Source organism: Dromaius novaehollandiae, chromosome 10 (genome assembly GCF_036370855.1).
Source record: "Dromaius novaehollandiae isolate bDroNov1 chromosome 10, bDroNov1.hap1, whole genome shotgun sequence".
Lineage (NCBI taxonomy): Eukaryota > Metazoa > Chordata > Aves > Casuariiformes > Dromaiidae > Dromaius > Dromaius novaehollandiae.
In genome coordinates, this window is record NC_088107.1 from 10,908,247 (window position 1) to 10,926,511 (window position 18,265).

The 18,265-nt window shown below is 42.2% G+C and overlaps 1 long non-coding RNA gene across 3 annotated transcripts; it reads right to left on the reverse strand.

The window, feature by feature from the left end:
• Positions 1 to 456: 456 nt before the first annotated feature.
• LOC112995973 (uncharacterized) lies at positions 457 to 16,439 on the reverse strand. Of its 3 annotated transcripts, none has more exons than XR_010390732.1 (9): positions 15,651 to 16,439; positions 13,691 to 13,791; positions 10,882 to 11,072; positions 10,556 to 10,678; positions 7,822 to 8,002; positions 5,354 to 5,430; positions 4,671 to 4,742; positions 4,009 to 4,208; positions 457 to 2,498 (listed from the first exon to the last, which is right to left on the reverse strand). It is a non-coding gene; the product is annotated as an uncharacterized LOC112995973 (long non-coding RNA). The 3 variants fall into 3 exon arrangements; XR_010390731.1 differs by having other exon boundaries at positions 457 to 2,585; positions 10,882 to 10,936; positions 15,651 to 16,438; XR_003262306.2 differs by having other exon boundaries at positions 457 to 2,585; positions 15,651 to 16,438.
• Between the last annotated feature and the right edge of the window lie 1,826 nt (positions 16,440 to 18,265).

The following is an 18,265-nucleotide window of genomic DNA, read 5'->3' on the forward strand; positions in this document are numbered from 1 at the left end:
TGACTTGGACTTCTATGGTAACTGCTCTTTCTTTTAGGTTTAAAATTAAAATAGAAAAAAATATTCAACATACTTAGAACTGTTTTATTTCTTTTTTGGTATAGAAAGCTGTTAAATGAAGTCATTTTCTCCATTGTGGAGCAAAGCTACAGCTACTTGTATGCCAGTCAAAATACACTTTGCTCAGAAAACTCATAGCTGCTTTGTTACTGTAAAACTGAGGTTAGTCTCATCATTGCTTTAGTCACACAGGCACCAGATACAACCTTTGAAAGGGAAAAATAAAGTACATAGTGCTGCTGTTAACTAGATTCTCTTACTCATGCTGAGAAGTCTGGCAATTGCAGCAGAATTGATCAGGGAGTAACGTGCCTGTCACAACCTGCACAGGGTATCAGGATCCAGCCAGCTAAGGATAAGTATTTCATGATGTTTGCAAGAGGAAAAACTATGCAGGAATTTTAATATATTTAATGTCTGAAGTAGGTATTTGTCAAGGCTACACATTATTACATGAGATGCAACAATAATGAAGGTATTATCCATCTGACTACTCAGATCCAAGTCCTGATTTTCTAAGAAAACCATTATTCCATAAATAAGCTAAACAAACATTCCTAGAGGTGTAAAGTAAATCAAACAAAAAAATACTATAACAAAATCCAATGGCAAGAGAAACCTGATGGGTATCTTTTTCAAATATTTGTTTCTGTCTCAGTTAACTGATAGTCTGTATTATTGTCACTAAAGACCACAGAGGCCTCCAGCAAGATCATCTCTCTGTCATACTGGTAACTCATGAACAAATGGAAGCCCAGCTCCCGAGGACAGATAATAGAAAGGACGGTCACAGGGTGAAGGACAGTCACCGGATGAAGCAGAAGCACTATTGTCATCCGCAGTTGGCCTAACGAGAAAGGGAGACGTGGAGAAGCTGTGACCTGCATGAAATCACGAATGATGTTTCTACCAGACCTCAGAACTGAAAGCTGATCTGCCATAACTCAATTGAGTGCTTTGTCCAGGAACCAACCTTTTATCGGGTTTTCACTTTTGCTTTTTCATGTGGTTATGTACAGTTTAAATTTAACTATGGCCATATTGTCTCCCAGGTCAGCTGGCTTATCTGGGAAGAACAAAAAAGAAATGGCAAAAGCTAAACTGTACGGAGGATCGTTCAGCCAATAACCAAGTTCGGCACAGCGAGGGTATGACAAGGTCAGGCTCTTTCCTCGCACCATTCAGGTAACGAAGGGGTTAGGGAAGAAAGGTGGTTTCCAGAGAGCAATGTGGGCAGCAAGGTCAAAAAGCTGCATCAGGGACACCAGGGTAACCATTTTTGCACAAATGCCAGTGCTGATTCACTCTGCAAGGAGAAGGGACACGCATTCTCTGGAAGGGCAAAGAGAAAGCAGCATTTTTAACAAAGAAACAGAAAACAGAACTGATTCTGATCTCCTACATGGGTGACTTCCTTTCACTTCAAAGAGTGTCAATAATGAGGTTTAAACAACAGTCTGAAAGCTCATCCATAGATTAATAGCCACATGTAAATTGTTCTTATGGAATTCATCCTCGTCTGGAATGGCTGATTAATCCTCTTTCACCTAGGATAATCTACTATTTCCTGTGATCAGTTTAGGTCAGCAAGTTTTCTTTCAGAGGTAAATTCTGCAGCCTTTACTGATGTCAAGAAGACTCCCAGAACCAGCAAGAATAGCTCCACTGGAGCAAGGCCGCATTCAGCGGAAGGGTGGAGGAAGCTGTCTCCTGTAGGTCTACGCCATGGCAATCAGTAGTCACCATGCTTTTCTGGGTGAGAAAGGTGGTCCCACACAGGTCTGATCAACAAGGAAGCCAAATGAATCTGCAACATTATGATTCTTTTAAGTCCCTTTTGCAAGCCAGTACCACGTACTAGGTAAACTGTACTATGAAAACACTTGTCCAAGTCCTAGCTTACCAATTCCTTGCTCTGAAATTGTTTCCTGTGACATGTGGGAGACAAAAGCAAGAGAAAGCAGTCATCAAGAGGCCTCCCCAACTTACAGTGAACCAAGAAAAAACAAAAGGCCTTATGCCTCCAGACTGTTGCCTTCTCTGCAATAATTTCCCCTTTACTGCTTTGAACAACAGCAGTCCTGTGACAAACAGGAAGCTGGGTAATCCTTTTCAGGAGGAACCATTAGGAGAAACTTCTCTTGCAGTCGCTCCTTTCTTTTTTTCTTTTTTTTTTTTAACTTGTGTTAAATCTCTTTTAACAAATCCACATATGGAACAGTTTGACCATAGCTAAAGTAACAGAAGATCATGAAGCCACCTGTTCAGAATTACTCCTATCAGTAATGAAGCATGAACAATGTGGAAAGCGCATCAGGAGTAACTCCAGGATAACGGCTTTCTGCGTGGGATTCCCCAGCCTGTGGTGCAGCAGGGTCTGATCAGCGCAGCTCCATCCCTCGGTCACATCCGGACTAATAGAGCACTGAACGGAGACGCTGTACAGAAAAATCACAGTGGTGTCATGCAGGATGTTTTTGAATCTTGTATCAGTATTTCTAGCTCCTCTAGTTGTTCCAAATTGCCTGTTATGCAGAAAGGAGACCCATACAAGGCAAACATTAAAATTGGGGAAATTCAGTGAAAATTAATGTTGTTTTTTTTTTTAAGCCATGATGTTTCCTTTTTCCACAAAACATATTTCCCTTTTTTGATGACAAAATGCAAGTGGAACCATGTGTTATAAGCAAATTAGCCTCTTGACCCCTTTGATACTTAACAATTGAAGCCACTTTAAGTTAGTTCTTGATTAACCACCACTTATTCTTCACCTTTACTTTTAATAACTTCTCATTTTTGAGAAAATGAAGAGTAGCACCCAGGGCTCAGTGTCCTGGCGTGGAATATTCACCTCTCTGTTTTGGACATCTTTGAGTAGTGAGTTTAGGTACAATTGAAAGGATCGAGAGTTTGGTGTCCAGGTGCCCTAAACAGCCAGGGGAGAGGGTAGGTGTCTCTGAAGGGGAAGGGGGGAGGTTTCACAGCACTTCAGTTAGATGCCCCAACGTGCAAAATGTGAACATCCCCATGGATTAAAAGCAAAAAACATGCTTTGTTCCCCTGGAGCAGATGGAAGCTGCTGGGCTGCCGCACGCTCTAGGAAGGCACCGTGACGCCTTCCTGAGCCGGGGAGCTGGGCTGGACGCAGGCCAGGGTGCCTGGCTCCTGGCAGCGGGGCCAGCCGCGCACGTGGCGAGGGATGAGCACGGGGACGCTACTGCAGTAGTCTGGGATACAGTCACCCTCCAGCTGCTTTAACTTCAGCACGGGGCCGTGTTGGTTTGGAGGCAGCTCGCAATCAGGATGGTGGAAAAGTCCTGTCTCCCCCCTCTCTGGGGCTGTCCCGAGGGAAGGTTTTGTGCGCACCTGGCTGGGGGAACCCTCGCCCTTACGCTGCCAAGTGACTACAAGGGCTCCCACACACCCCGTTTCCAGCGCTCTGAGCTGCAGCGTGGCAGGGCTCTACGAAACGCAGAGTCTCCAGTACAGCCGCTCACACAGAAAGCACTCACCTGTTCTCATACATCTTTCATCAATCTGTTTCGTTAAGGAAGGGAATTACATGATACTAAGTTAAACTGATACTATGACAAACCGTTTCTGCTAGTCAAAACTGAAAAACAAGTCTATGCTAAGGATCAGGCTAAGAGATAGTAAGACACTGGCCAACTTTGGACCTCTCTAAAGCCATCAGTGTAACTACATGAGCAGAAAACCTAATCAGTTGGCAGCAAAATTTTTACTTGTTTATAAGGAGAGAAAAAGCACTTTAAAAAGGAGTAAACTACTAGAGGCTTCTTGATTTTAAGAAATCCCTCCGATCCCAGAAGAGTTTAAAATTATGAGGTAGCTGCTCTAATTGGTGCTACACCCCCAGAGAGTTTTAAGCCCATAAATTCAAGACTAGCCCAGTTCTTCCCGTGCAGTGCGCATAGAGCTACAACGTACCCCTTGCAGAGGGATGCGGGACAGGAACAACGCGCGGTGGTAACGACACCTCAATTAGCAGACAGCAACTGGGGATCTCCTTGGCCATCTCCACCCATCTTTAGTATGGCCGGTACTGCTTCCAAAGCACTAGCTGCGCTTAGCAGATTTGAAGTGAGCGGCCAACTGCAGTCAAACAAGTCCCTTTCATGAACCAGGCCCTAGAAAGGAATCAGTCAAGCAGAAGCAAATCACATTAATGAAAGCAATGAGGAGTCATATGCTGGCCCTGTGGGTAGCATGCCAGTCTCTTCCCACCTGGCTGCTGTGCACAAGTATCTGTGTGACTATTACCTTCCCATTTGCATTTGATTGATATGGCACATTCAATTGTCTTGTCACCATGAGTATGTTGCCAGATTAATGACCACTTGGGCCAAATCTGGCTGAAGAGTGCAGGAGCAGAGCTGGACAGCATGGACATGTAGGACTGAGAAAGAAGATGGGAAGAAGGAGGAGCCCCTTTCTCAGCCAGAAGTTTCGGGGAGGAGGCACCGGGGTGGGGGTGGGGAGCAGAGCTGGTGGAGGAAGCCTTTAGTGCCACTGTGGGAACCAGCAGAGATTTTAACAGTTGGTTCTGGGGAATTCAACCAGCTGTAATGCAGTCTCAGGCATCAACCCACCACTTCAGGCAAGTTCATTCTTCTCTAGCTTGTTGTGCTGGAGACATCTGCAGTTTTCTTTTGCAGAATTAACTTGCATTCAGATATGTAAAAAAACAAAAGACAAAAGAACAGTCACTTCCCTCCAATTAAGCCGTAAGCACAATTTGAGGCTGTAGCCTCAAATCAGTCCATTCCCCCTCCTTTGCATTTACAGTGCCTACCAGGCTGCCACTCAGCAGCGCTGAGCTGCTGTGCTGCTCAGCCTGGGCTTGCAGGGGCCTATGCTTTGGAAGACGGAATCTCAGGGAGCTGCGATGGCAACCTGAGGAGATGCTGAATCTGATTTTATGGTATTACATAATGTTGTTACCACTGGATGAAGAGTACTGAGCCAATGCAAATTCACTTTGCCTTTGCAAATTTGTTTTTAAAATGTTTAATGGGGTAACTCTGTCCTGGAAGACTTTATGCCAGATCAGCTTCTAACCCTGTCTGGCTCACTGTCAGCCATCCTCCCACAGCAAGCATAAAGCTAATCTGAAAACGAAAAGCTGCATAAACTTTGCATCATTCACCCTGACTAATTTGACAGAAGTGTGATTGTGCAGTGCCTCCTGATTCAGATCAAATTGATATTACCACATGATGACCTAGATCTTGAACAGTCCCTATTAATGCTCACAGCACCAGTGAAAACATACCTTTGCCATGCCCCAGTGCTGCCTCACATCCATTCTCCTCAAAATGTAAGGAAATTCCTGGAGTCTAATCAAATTCTCTGGTTTAAAAAAAAAAAAAAAGAGAGAGAGAGAGAAAGAAAACCAAATTAAATTTATAGCATAGAAAATGCCTATTTTTGTGCACTCTGAAGTGTTGATTGTTCTGATAGGGAATTTCCCCTTACTTCCAATAGCCAAGCAGCTTTTAGAGGCCAGTGCAGTCAGTTCACCCTTGTGACTTCTCTGTAAAGGCCCTTTCCCCATATCTACCTGACATTTTTTTCCCCTCTATGCTGCTTTCTCAGCATACCTGTATTTTTTGTTGTTTTGCGATGCCTGTTACATTTGTGATTCTAAAGGAAGCCTCCCCTTTTCCCATTCGCATGCAGAAGAGTGTCTCCAGACTTGTTCGTATGGGTAGGTTTTCCCCCCAAATTAAACAACTATTTGATTTCAGAAGATTTAGAAACACCTGTCTAAATAGGTACTAGCAGATGATCCAGATGATTGTAAATGCTCATTTTCCTGGAATAAACCACATCTCACTGTGCTACTGGAACTTCTGGATTCAAAACCATTATTCCACCTAGTTTTCCTTCATGTCTTTTGCTTCTCACTATGTGTGTGCAAGTATTCGATATGCTCAGTCAACTGCTTGTTTTGTGGAAGTTCAGTATCCCATGGTTATCTGTGGCTTGGCCTTTTCTCTCTGATGTTATTTGCTGTTTCCCATGGAAATGTCTAATTCATAGCCTTCTTTCAGTTGTTTATATAATGCAGCAAAAGAAGAGAAATCTTTCCAACTCCCTTTGTCCTGCACACACGCTCCAGTCTGGTCTCTGACGGCTGTAGCAAAATGCTGTTTACATCTCCAGTCTTTGAGCAGAACATTTTAAAAGCATGTGTAGCAAGCTGCAGCTTGGAGCCAGTTTCTCCCAGCTGGCCCATGAAATCATCTCCATCTCTCTTAGGTAATGTTAGCACCAAAATCTTGCACAAAAATGAGATCTAAAGGAAAGCTGTCACAATGAACCATCCTTTCATCCCTGGGCATCTCCACTAGGAGATGGCTGTTTCCAAAGCTCCTCTGCAGCATGGATACCAAGCCAAGCAATGCCAGCTTATGGTTCCTTCTCCAGGAGAAGTGAACTGGCACACTGTCCCCTTCTGCCAGGGTCTTTCCTGGACCAAGGGCAGAGACAGCCTGTTGCCTTTCAGAATGCAGCCGACATGGCTGTGTGAAATGAAGGTCCTGCAGACTCTGCACTGCAAGCCAGGGCTGTAAGACAACACTTGACAGGATCATTTCCAGACTCCAGAGCAACCTCCTCTCTTTTAGCTTTGCCTCTTCCGTTCCCCAGGGGCTCCCTCAGCTACAGGAGCTGTGCAATAGAGTAGCCAGGCCCCTCCAGCCTTCAAGGGCCAATACAGCGTACGGTAGCATGTTAATTTTATTTCTTTTAAAGAAAATTTCATTTTAGAGGGTCATGAGTAGCAAAATAAATAAATAAATAAGGCAGTTAGGTATACAAATGCAAAAATTGAAAATGGACTAGTTTTTGTAAATACTCCCACAGCAGAAAAAGTTATTGGTAGGTTAGACAGATCGGTAAATGGAACATGGTATTTTTATGGATTTGGATTGCTATATTTCAGTGGGTCAAAAAGGCAAAAAGAAGTAGGAAATAAGTGACTTAGATACACAATTGTGTTGAAATGTGTTTGAAAGGGCCTATAGTCTTCAACATTAGATGTTTTGATATAGTAAGGCAGAAAAGATGATCCACAACAATAATTCATTCAGATAAGTGGGCTGGAAACATGAAGTAAATATGTTTGCACTGGTTTCCGGAGGTGATTCCTATACCACCACCATGGTTTTCAATACTGATATAAGAGAACCAAAAAAACAGGGCAACATGAAAAAAACATGACTGATCATTTCAAAGTCCAGCCATATACCTAAAGATAGTGAAGAGGAAATGAATCAAAACTAAACTTTTAATAAGTGCATCAGTGCAGAAGAGACCTGACAGAGCCTAGTGCAAAGAGGAGGTACTATGAGACAGACTGGTTTCTGCTATAGAACCAAAAAATCCAGTATCACATTGAAACTAAAACTTGCATCTTCCTGCAAGACCAAAGGAAGTTTCCAGCTGAAAGAAAGGAGTAAACAGGGAGAAAAAGAGATAAACAAGAATGTAAATAGTGGTGTATCACACTCAGGAGAGATGGAGAAGAATCTGGAGGAGCTTCTTCAAAGGGCACAAGTCACCGTTCTCCTCCAGCTCATAATATTATCTACAGATAACTTGAATACCCTTCACAACAGGAAAAACATGTCTCTGACGGGAGGAAACACACATGCCCAGAGTTATCTACCACACAGGACATAGCTGCTCCGTGAGCCTCGTGTGTGTGATCACACGAGCAAAGAAACATTTACTTGCCTTCCAGGCAGCAAACATACATCACAGTAAAATCCTGGCTTCACTGAGGTCAGTAACAAATCATGTCGAGTCAGGTAGATCAGGATTCACCAGGTCTTTTAAAATCCCGTATGCTTCAGTGCATCAGATCAAATCCTCACCGTCTCTCTTCACAGTTCATCTACTGCAGCTTGTCTGTAAACTGTGATGACAAGAGAGGTGAAAGGTAGGAGAGAGGTCAGATGAAAAATACAGGAGCATTCTACGTGGTGCTCTGCTAAATAGAAGTGTTACCTGTGAAAACATGAAAAAGAAAGATGCATTTTGAGGTTGCTATCTGGTAGGAATGGTAATCCAATATGACACTATGCCTAAAAGTCAATACATAGAGTCTACTGGTAAATATTATTAAAAATAACACAAGTCAAGTTACTCAACTTTTCAATAACCTAGCATGCAAAGTATGCTCATCTTGCACAAACTGTCATGCAGTTTTCCAGACATATAGAGGAGCGTCTTTGGTAGGCTGTGGCTGTTGGTATGCAGTATGTGTTGTAGACATCAGTAAAGCAATCCTGGAGTGATTGGTATGTCTCCTAATACAATGCTGTGTAGCTGTTCAGCTACTAGAATTCAGTTTTATGTGATTCGATCAGCTCTAACAAGAAGAAATAGTAACACATTAAGCAAAGTTCTGAGAGATTAACAAATCAAAATGCTGTGTTTCACTGCAGCCACTGTCAGTCCAGCTGCTGCGTGTTTCATAGTGGCCCTTTTTTTCTGTCCTAGTATCCAGTTATTGTTGGACGCTAGGGATTAACCATGCTTGCTAATTTGCCAGCACCTGACTTAACAGGATGCTTCACATTTCTATTATGCTCTCCAATCCAGTATTTTAAGCATCTTTTAAAATCTAAGTTAACTTAGCACACAGCACCCTAATACAGCATGCCAAGACTATTTCCATGTTTAATAAATGACTAAATCGAGAGGAGAGATCCAGTGATTTACTCTCATCACAAGGCACAGCTGCAAGCCAGACTTTAACTCTCTGTCCTGTGCATGTCCCACAAGACCATAACAAGTGTTTTTTTTGATGGCATGAGACCCTTGGAAATGCTTGCAAGGGTCCAAAGGATCATTTTTTGGCTCATTTACCCCATCAGTTTATTAAACTGGTCTGAGTTGTCTGCTGCTCCAAGAACAGTTGACCCATCTGTCAGGAGTGGACAAAGCAGTGTCCTTCATCACACACATTAGTATTTCTGATTGCTTTACACTATTGAAATAAAAGACATTTTTACTGTAGAGAGAGCTGCATCATGTCTCATCAAAAATACTATTCCAGCCACTGAGCTAAGCTGGTCAGCTTCAGCTTTCATTTGCAGCAGTGTCAGGCTAGAAACAATTCATATCACCTCCATGAATTTGCTCTGCTTTCAGAGATTTCCATCTCCAAGAAATGTGACTGAAGGGGACTGATTTTCTCTCAGATACACTGACTTTGGATCCATGCAATTACAGTGATGTCACTGGTGTTAATTGTGATTTACGCTTGCCTGAGATCAAAATTAGGTCCAGTGCACTTATAAGGACAGAAATGAGACTTCCCAGTAAAACACAAAGGGTCAACTCTGCTCTCAAAATCATGGGTCTCACAAATCTCCATTTAGCAGTGGAAAATAGGTATGCATGAGAAGAGAATTACGAACCTTGCACTATTCAGTGCCTTGTTTTTACAACAAAGGCTGAGTAAAATTAATCTTGAGCAATAATTCCCTTTGCATCTCGGGAGTTACACCAGGGATATATTGGTTCACCTGTGCATGCTTATTAGTATCTCTCAGCACTGACATAAACACCATGCATTTGTAGATCTCAATTGGAAGCGTCACCAGTTTTTCAAATCTGTTATCATTTTACTGCCATTACATCCATTATTGTATTAGCCTCAGGCAGCAAGTCTTTGAGCCTCTTGGCTAGTTTCATGAACGAGATAATGAATTGGTATTCACTATTTATGCAATTTCAGAAAATAAATTGGCATTCCAATTTATAGTATAACTGCCTTCCAAAACTGATGCAGAGTTCTCATGATTACTGGGTTTTGATATTTACAGAAAATTGGAGTTTAGATAGTAAACTGATATGAGCTGCACATTTCTGCATGGCAATACAGTAATTGTCTCTCAAATAATTTCCTCCCTTCCTGGAGTGCTTAAGATTCTGCATCAAGCAAAAACATGCATTTCAGCAAAGGAGAGGTGATATAGGAAGCAGAGGAGATCACAGAGGGTTGACGCCGTAGCCACTGGAAGTCCAACAGCTCCCGGGAAATAGCCATTAGCAATCAGCAAGACCTAGGCTATCTGCAGCTCTACCACTATGTGAACGTAACCCCTCTGATCACAGCAGAGTGAAAGAGTGTGTGTTTTAATTGCTTCACAGAGTTTGAAGATTCCCCTAAATGACTTCACCCTGGATGAGACGGGTATAGCATATTAGGGCTGTACTCTGCAGGGAGCTGGTGGCGTTAGGACTAACCGCAGGGTGCCGAGCTGCAGTAAGCTGTGACCTCCTCCTTCTGCAGAACCACGCTGATGGTTGCCAGATGTGCTCGGGTGGAAATGAAAAGATGCAGGGTAAAGCTGTGTGCCCCCAGAGCAAAGGCTGTGACTGAGGTATCTGGGTCTGGCCAGGCCAGGGACAGAGACCACTAGTGTTGCTCTGACCTTAGTGTCTGATCCGAGCTCACCTCAAAGTCCTGCAGTGGCTGGGCGACAGCAGGCGGAGGTAATTCCCAGGAAACAGTTTCCAAGCTTCTACAAGCTGAGCAAAGGCTCCTCTTCCCTTCCTCACAAATTCCAGATGATCCAGACTAGAAACAAACAAACAAAAAAAGAACCCTGAGAAACTGTAGTGACGTCTGAAGCTTTACGGACTGACACAATTGTGTACAAGTGCCATTAAAGGCAACAGGACCAACACCTAATAGTCAAAGCCCTAAATTTGACTATGTTTTTTTCAAGTGAAAAGCGGTCAGATGTTTTTCTTTCTGCAAGTTAAATAAAGAATACTCACTGTTGCTGCCGCTGATTTAGGGAAAGAAGGATTATATCAGTGCGGATCACTCAATCTGAAAAGATAGTTGGGCGATCACTGTAATTACCAGCTCCATTGTCAGGGAACTGATAAAAGACATACAACGTAAACCACTATCAGCTGAGAACTGGCCTCTGCAATTTGGGGTTTGGAATTGGAACCTTTTGTTTCTGGAAGAAAAAGAGAACAAATAACATTTCGGTGGTTTCATGTCTTTTTGCTCTCTACTTAGAAATGTAACAGCCAGCAACTTAAAAAACTAATTTTACCAGTGCTTAGCCTTTAATATATACCAGCAGTAGAAGATACTTCAAAAGAGAGAAAACTTTTTAAAAGGCAATAATGCATGAAGAGAGGTGCGTGTAAAGGAAGAGGATCTTAAACAATACTAAAAATAAATGTAGCTTAAAAAGATCCCTTAAAAACAGCTGTTGACGTTAGAGATTTAATTAAAATGTAATTAGTTATACATTCTACTTTGAAATGAACAAGAGTAGTACAGCCTTCATCGACAATGCATTCCCTTTTACATTCATACCTTGCTTTTGCCTGTAAAAAAGGCAAGATTTTATAAGAAGTGTTGTAAAGATAGGATAATTCTACCTAAAATTTTACAATCAAAGAAAACAAAGTGACTTTTTTTATACACTGATACAAAAGCATATGCATTGTGCTTACAGTGTTTGTAAGATACCTCATAAGTGTTCTTAAATGCGCAAAACAGGATAAAAGCTAGACATAAATGGATGAGGGATGATGCTTGCAATAAATGAGTGCTTTAATATCATGGGACGGCTTCTGAAATAGGTCACTAAAGACTAAATCAATCTGACGCCTTAATTGTCATTTACCTGAATGAGAAATGCACCGTAAACTACTCTCCCTGCATGGATTTGTACAGGCAACGAACAACCAATAGCTGTCCCTGGGGCGAATGCTTTATGGAAGCACCATTGACCTGGTTTTCTATGGAAACTACACGGATGTTTTCAATTCCACCGTGGAACGACAGCCCCGGTCATAGCCATCAAACTCCGCATTAGACATTCATGCGGCATTAGGCATCCCATAGCTGCCAAGGGCCACACAATGAGACATTGTCTGACCCAAAAGTCATATAATTAGGCTTATGGGAACACCACCAGCGGATGGGGCATTGAGCATACCCTAATTTTGGATTGGCCATTCTTTGGCTGTCTGACTACCAGTTAGCTGCGGAAGAAGTGAAGCCTGCTATTATCAACAGACAACTCCACTGCTAAGCCAGAGGGATGATGAAAGGGCCATTTGACTTAAAAATCACCAGTGGGGAAAAGGAAGTGCAGACATATAACAGAGAAACCCTGACAGACAAATAGGAAGCCCTACTTTTAATTACTTTTTATTTGTGCGGAGTGGGTGACCCTAGCTTCCAGAAACCGTCTCTTTAGGTAGAGTTATATCATTTTGCTACACCAGCTCAATAATGGCCCAGCATCCATTATAACGTCTAATACCAGAAGGCATTTTGAGGCAGCAGTAGGCAGGATGAACACAGCGCTTATGTCAGGGTGAGCAGTGTGAGATTCCTCTCATTAGCGGCACCGCACATCATTCTGCACAGCGTCTCTCTTTAAAAGGCTGATTCCTGCACAGCCAAGGAACAGCTTTCCAAGAACCACGCGAATCCAAAGGCTGAGGACATGTTCTGCTGGAGTGGGTTTTTAATTCAAATTAGTCATAGAAAGTTACATTTTTGTGGCCTGAAAACATCTTCAACTGCGTCAAATATGAAGCTGTTTCATAATTGCATGTGATTGACTTTTTTTTAAAAGAAATGACATAAGGAGAAAGAAAACAATGTTTGTGAAGCTTTAAACCTCCCTCCTGCACTTGTGCAGCAACTACATTTTCTAATAATTCTAAGTATATCCTGTGGCTTGTTTTCAGCAACAACCAAGAGCACATAGTGTGCTTTGGGAATGCGATTGGTCTCTGGAAAGTGATACACAGAGCAACTACGTCCGCCTCACTGCCAGCTGTGTATTCAACATCATAAAAAATCAGGTTTATATTCCATATTGTTTAATTACAACAAGGCTCTTACAAATGCCAGCTATTCCTGCCATTTTAAAATATGCAGTCTAGGACCTGCATAGCTGTAGCCATATCATTATGCAAACAGCAGCACACACACAAGTAGCAAGAATATATCTTATCATCCATATAAATAACAAAAAATTTCACAACATCAATTCCCTTCCAATTATTTATCATGTAAGAAATCACTCCTCCCGTCCTCCGTCACATGGGAAAAGCTCTGCTCAGTAATACCCTGTCACATGCATAACAATCACTACATCGGTACTATATGCTTCTTTTTAACATTAACATTTTCATCTCCATTAAAAAGATAGAACATCAAATTTTAAAGTATTAGTGATGTTACACCAATAGAGGCAAGAAAATTGTTAGCCAAAGCTGCCTTTCTATATCCACAACACAGCTTATCAGGCCTGTATATATAATACTATGGTCACATATTTCTCCTTATATGCAGTTAGCCAAGGACCCCACACCAGTAAGCGCCACGGCAGGAAGCGGGATTCAAGGATAACCTGTCACCGGCTGCTCTACTCGGTGTACAAGCCCACTCCAACAACACGTGAAAACAGAACTTCGAAAACCCCACAGATTTTAAATAATAGCCACCTCTGGGTTTGTTTGCTCTAGACCAATATGATTACCACATGCTGGCTAGTGTGAACTGATTAATTAGGAAGTATCAGTAATAATATTTTGTACTTACATCAGGACTTCCACCTCAGGATACCTCAGTAATGTCAATTAATTAATCTTCACCATACTGCCTTTAAGTAGGTGTCATTAGTTCACTCACAGATGGAAATGCTGAAGCACATAAAAGGTGAGATTAATTAGCTGAGATGATACAATGAGTCAGTGGCAGAACTAAAGATCCTGAAAAGCACGCCGTTTTTTCTAACCCGTAAAGTAGTATGATTTACTTGCCCTTTGCAGCTGAATAGTGGAAATAATTTCCAAACATGTAACGGAAACTTTTGTGACTCCATCAAAAACATTATTTCTAGGTCACGCTCTTGTTGAAATTTTCTTTTGGTTAACATAGCTTCCATTGTTTAGTACACCCATCAAAATATAAAGAACATCAAAATCAAATAAAACCTGCCACTAGCTGTATGATGAACTTGAGCATTGCTACTATTTCCTCAGGTTTAAATGAAGGCTTTTCTGTAGAGGTTAAAAGTGAATGAAACATAAAGACAAGGGACAAACTAGGAGACAACAGACTATTCACCCATTCATGGCCAAATTTACAAAGGCAATTGCCATTCATGCTAATGTAAAGTGGGCCACCCAATTCTACCAGATATGAAAGGCAAAAGAGCTCTTATGCATAAGAGGAAAAAGCACTTTAGTGTATTTTAGCTCCATCACAAGTGGAAAAACAGCAATGGGGAACATCAAAAATCTTTTTCTACTCCATTTAAAACTAACAAGGCCACTTCTCCTGGTGAAATATTATAAAAGTCTGTAAATTTCTGGAGACAGCTAATCAATCACATTTGTAATGGTAAAGGCATAAGATACATTTAATATGAATGCATTTAACTGGCTGATTTTTTTTCACCAATAATCTACTTACCAGTGAAGAGCTATAACTTGCTAAAAAAGATGTAACAATCGCTTTGCTACCAAAGTGCCTTGGATTAGATTTTATACGCAAACAAACCTGATTTGCCAGAATTTCCTTTATGGGGAGAATCAAATGCTGATCAAGGAAGACTTCTGCTATGGGTTTCGTGGAGACCAAAATTCAGAAAAAGGCAGTCCAGAAGCAACGCAGGCAGTTTCCGTAGCCCTGATCCTACCTGATACGCCATACGGCCCGCAAACGCAGCGTGACACAAAAGAGGCCATGTGCCAAAACAGCGCAGATCAGGGCTACATCGCATTCGGCATACTGTACATATAAACCTGCTTATAATCATAATCACACGCCATAACCATAGCTGCTCAAGCAGTACGTGTGCTGACAACAGTTAAGTATAGAATAATACATATCCCAAATGTCTAGATGTTTCTAATCCTGATCCTTCAACACGACATAGCACATCGTGATACAAGCTAATTCACTAAAACTAAGCCAGAATAAGTTTTTTAATGTTCAACCAAACTTAGAAATTAGATACTATTAAATTATTCTACATATCCAACTGTGAAAAGCTCATTACCATCCTTAATATTAAGTAATAAAACTACAATAAAACTTTTTCTAGTATTTCAGTGAGTTTTTATTAACACCAATATAATGAAAACGGTACAACTTTCTAATCCATATTTTTCTGGGGGATTTTGAGCAGACACCAGTGTACAAAGGTATACATTGAGCATACAGTCACACACACGTAAAGGGAGAGAGAAGGCACCAGCTGTGAGCATCTTCTCCCACAGAGCACTCGACACTGGGCAGAGTGCTCACCCACCTGCAAGCCTGGGCCCGCTGGCATTTGTCAGGTAGACCGTCATGAAAAGGTAAATCAGAAATTCAAATGATTATACAGACTGAAAAACTTTCCTGCTTTGGGTTTAAAGTAGTCTTTGCTCTCTAGTTTAATATAATTATCTCTCTCAGAAAGACAATGAGCACAGGAAAGACAAATAGGCAGAGACAGAGTGAATAATTACTTTTTCCTATAGCTAAATGATCAATTAAAAGCCATACTCACTTGCGTTCTCTTCCCAGCACCATCAGTGGCAGAATTCCCATTCACTTCAGTGACAGCAAAAGCATAACTTGGATTTCCAAAATAGTAAGACAGGGAAAATGGGGGGGGGGAAGGGAGGAAATGAGGGGAGAGGGGGCTGGAGAAAGGAGTACGAAACATCAAACGGAAAGCAATCCACTTTAAACACCTTATTGTGCCAAATTCTTACTACTAGCTTTAAAGTTTGCTTTTAATTCCCATTTCAACTGATTTGCTGAAAAAAAATTTCTAAAGAATAAATTTAGATTAAATTGATCATTCTAATTTATCTGGCAACAAAAAATACAGTAGGAAGACCTTTCCTTACCAAACTGCTCGAGCTTTGATGTCTCGATTGTTATGCAAATTCTACACAGCACAAGATATGGACAGAGGAATAATTAAGCTTAGGACTTTGTATAAAATAATTATTACAAATATAACTGCATCTTTTTTTTTTTTTTTTTTTTTTTTTGGCGACAATTATGTGAACCAGACATGTACATTTACCAGGGCGGGGAAAACGCACTACATGTTTAAGTTCTCACTGATTCCTCCATCAAACTGGTAGCTAGCATTTAGCCTCACGAGCCGTGCCAGAGATTTCGGGGAAACCTCTCACAGTTAAGACTCCTTCATACAATTCTCAGCACTAACATACAAACATGTGAAAAACAAAGTGATCTTTGTTCTGAAAGATAAACATTGACCATATACACATATATATTTCAAAGCACTCAATTAGAAAATGAACTTTGCCCCTTTCTCAGGCTTTGAAATATCCCTGCACCAAACACAGGCCTTTATTCTCCTTCAGTGCGGGCATCTCCCGCTCTCTCGCACTCACACACACCATATGGCCCCAAATCCTGAGACAAACTCTGCGCTGATTTACAGCCGCCGCAGGCGGACGGAACAACCCGCAGCATCAATCTGGCCCTGGCTGCGTGCCTGAGGGGCAGCACCCACGGGCAGCCCGCGGGCTGCTCCCCGAACCGCTGCTGCTAACCTGCGCTGACCTCTACCAGCAGAAGCAATGGATTTTGTACACCGCCACGGGCAGCACGTTCGGCGTGGGGGCACATAAAGCAACCCAGCAAGCGCCGAGCCTCAGCGCAGCGAGCACCGCGCACGCTGGCGCACCTCCGAAAAGGCCCAGCGCCGCGCGGGTGGCGTTGCGTCAGGTGCTGACCCGCCGTGCGGGAAGGTCTGCCCGCAGCTTCTGCCGCTGTCAACACGCACACGCGCCTGGGGGACAGCACAAAGGGCACTTTCTGGATCATCAGATGCCAAAGCAAGAATGATCCAGCCCAGTCCCTCCGCAGACGAAATAATCGTCCAAGAGGCACGAACACAATCAGCTTTTGTAAGGCGCTGCAGGAGTCAAAAGAGGCCATCTTCCCTCCTCAACACGATACACACGCGCAACACGAGCGGCGCTGTGAAACAGCGTAAGGAGGCCAAAAAGGGGGCCTCGGGCACGAGCAGAGCGCGGGGTTTCCTCCGCTTTAACCCCAGTTTGATGCAGAAAATTACAAGGTAAGTCCTACAAGAGGAGCATGAACGATGAGACTGGTTTCGTGTAATTAACTGCGGAGGAGAGAGGCTCAAGTGAATCAGTGCCCAACGAGGCCCCTGTCACGCTGCCAAGGTCAGAGGGGCCTTTGTTGACCTGCTGCACAACTGCTGCTCATTAAAGGGACAACGGCTGGTTACAGTCCTCTCTACCACTATTATAACACCCCTGCGTCCCACAGTATTGTACATTAAGGGAAAAAAAAAAACCAAAAGAATTTAGTTTTCATTGTTTCTTCTCCCTATTTACCTTTCAGTTTCACTAAGCTTGGAAGATGAAGCTAAGTGATCAAATTCACCTTCTTTTTATTTATAGCCATTTTCACAACTTTGCCCAGACGTTAGCACCGGATGTTTACACTAAAACACAAAATTGATTGACGCATTTTGAGTACACTCAATCATTAAGAAAATATACACTTGGACTTAAACTTCCTGATGCCTTTAAAGTAACCAATTTTGCCAAGGTTTTTCAATATCCATAGCACTTTTGTATTTTAAGTATATCTTCCCCGCCTCCCTCTAGACTCTTTTCCACAGCACTGGTTTTTTTCACCATTTAAAATGACAAGCTTCCCGAGACAAATGCAACGCTCAGTGAGGAATTTTAACTCTATAAATCATATGTTGCCACAATCACAGTTAAATGAAAGAAGCAAAAATCAAATCAAATCAAACAAAGAGATCCCATCATCCTCTGCCGCATCTTCCCTCCTCCCCTTCCCACCCAACGAGCAGCTCTGGATTCCATAAAGGAGAGCAGAGCAGGGCCGAGGCGAGCCGAGCAGCTCTGGCACACACTGTTAAGCACAAAGCGAAACATATGAAATATGCTACACAGTTTGGGTTTGTTTTGTTGTTTTTGCTAGCCTGCTGAAAAGTGCATATTCAGAAACAAACATTTAAAATGATCTGCAGCTACCTTCTCAACTCTGCTCTGACATGCTTTATCCAGCAAGTTCATTTAAACACGGTGACTACAATCAGTAACAAAAATACTGCAGTGTTTGCCTGGTAGGTTT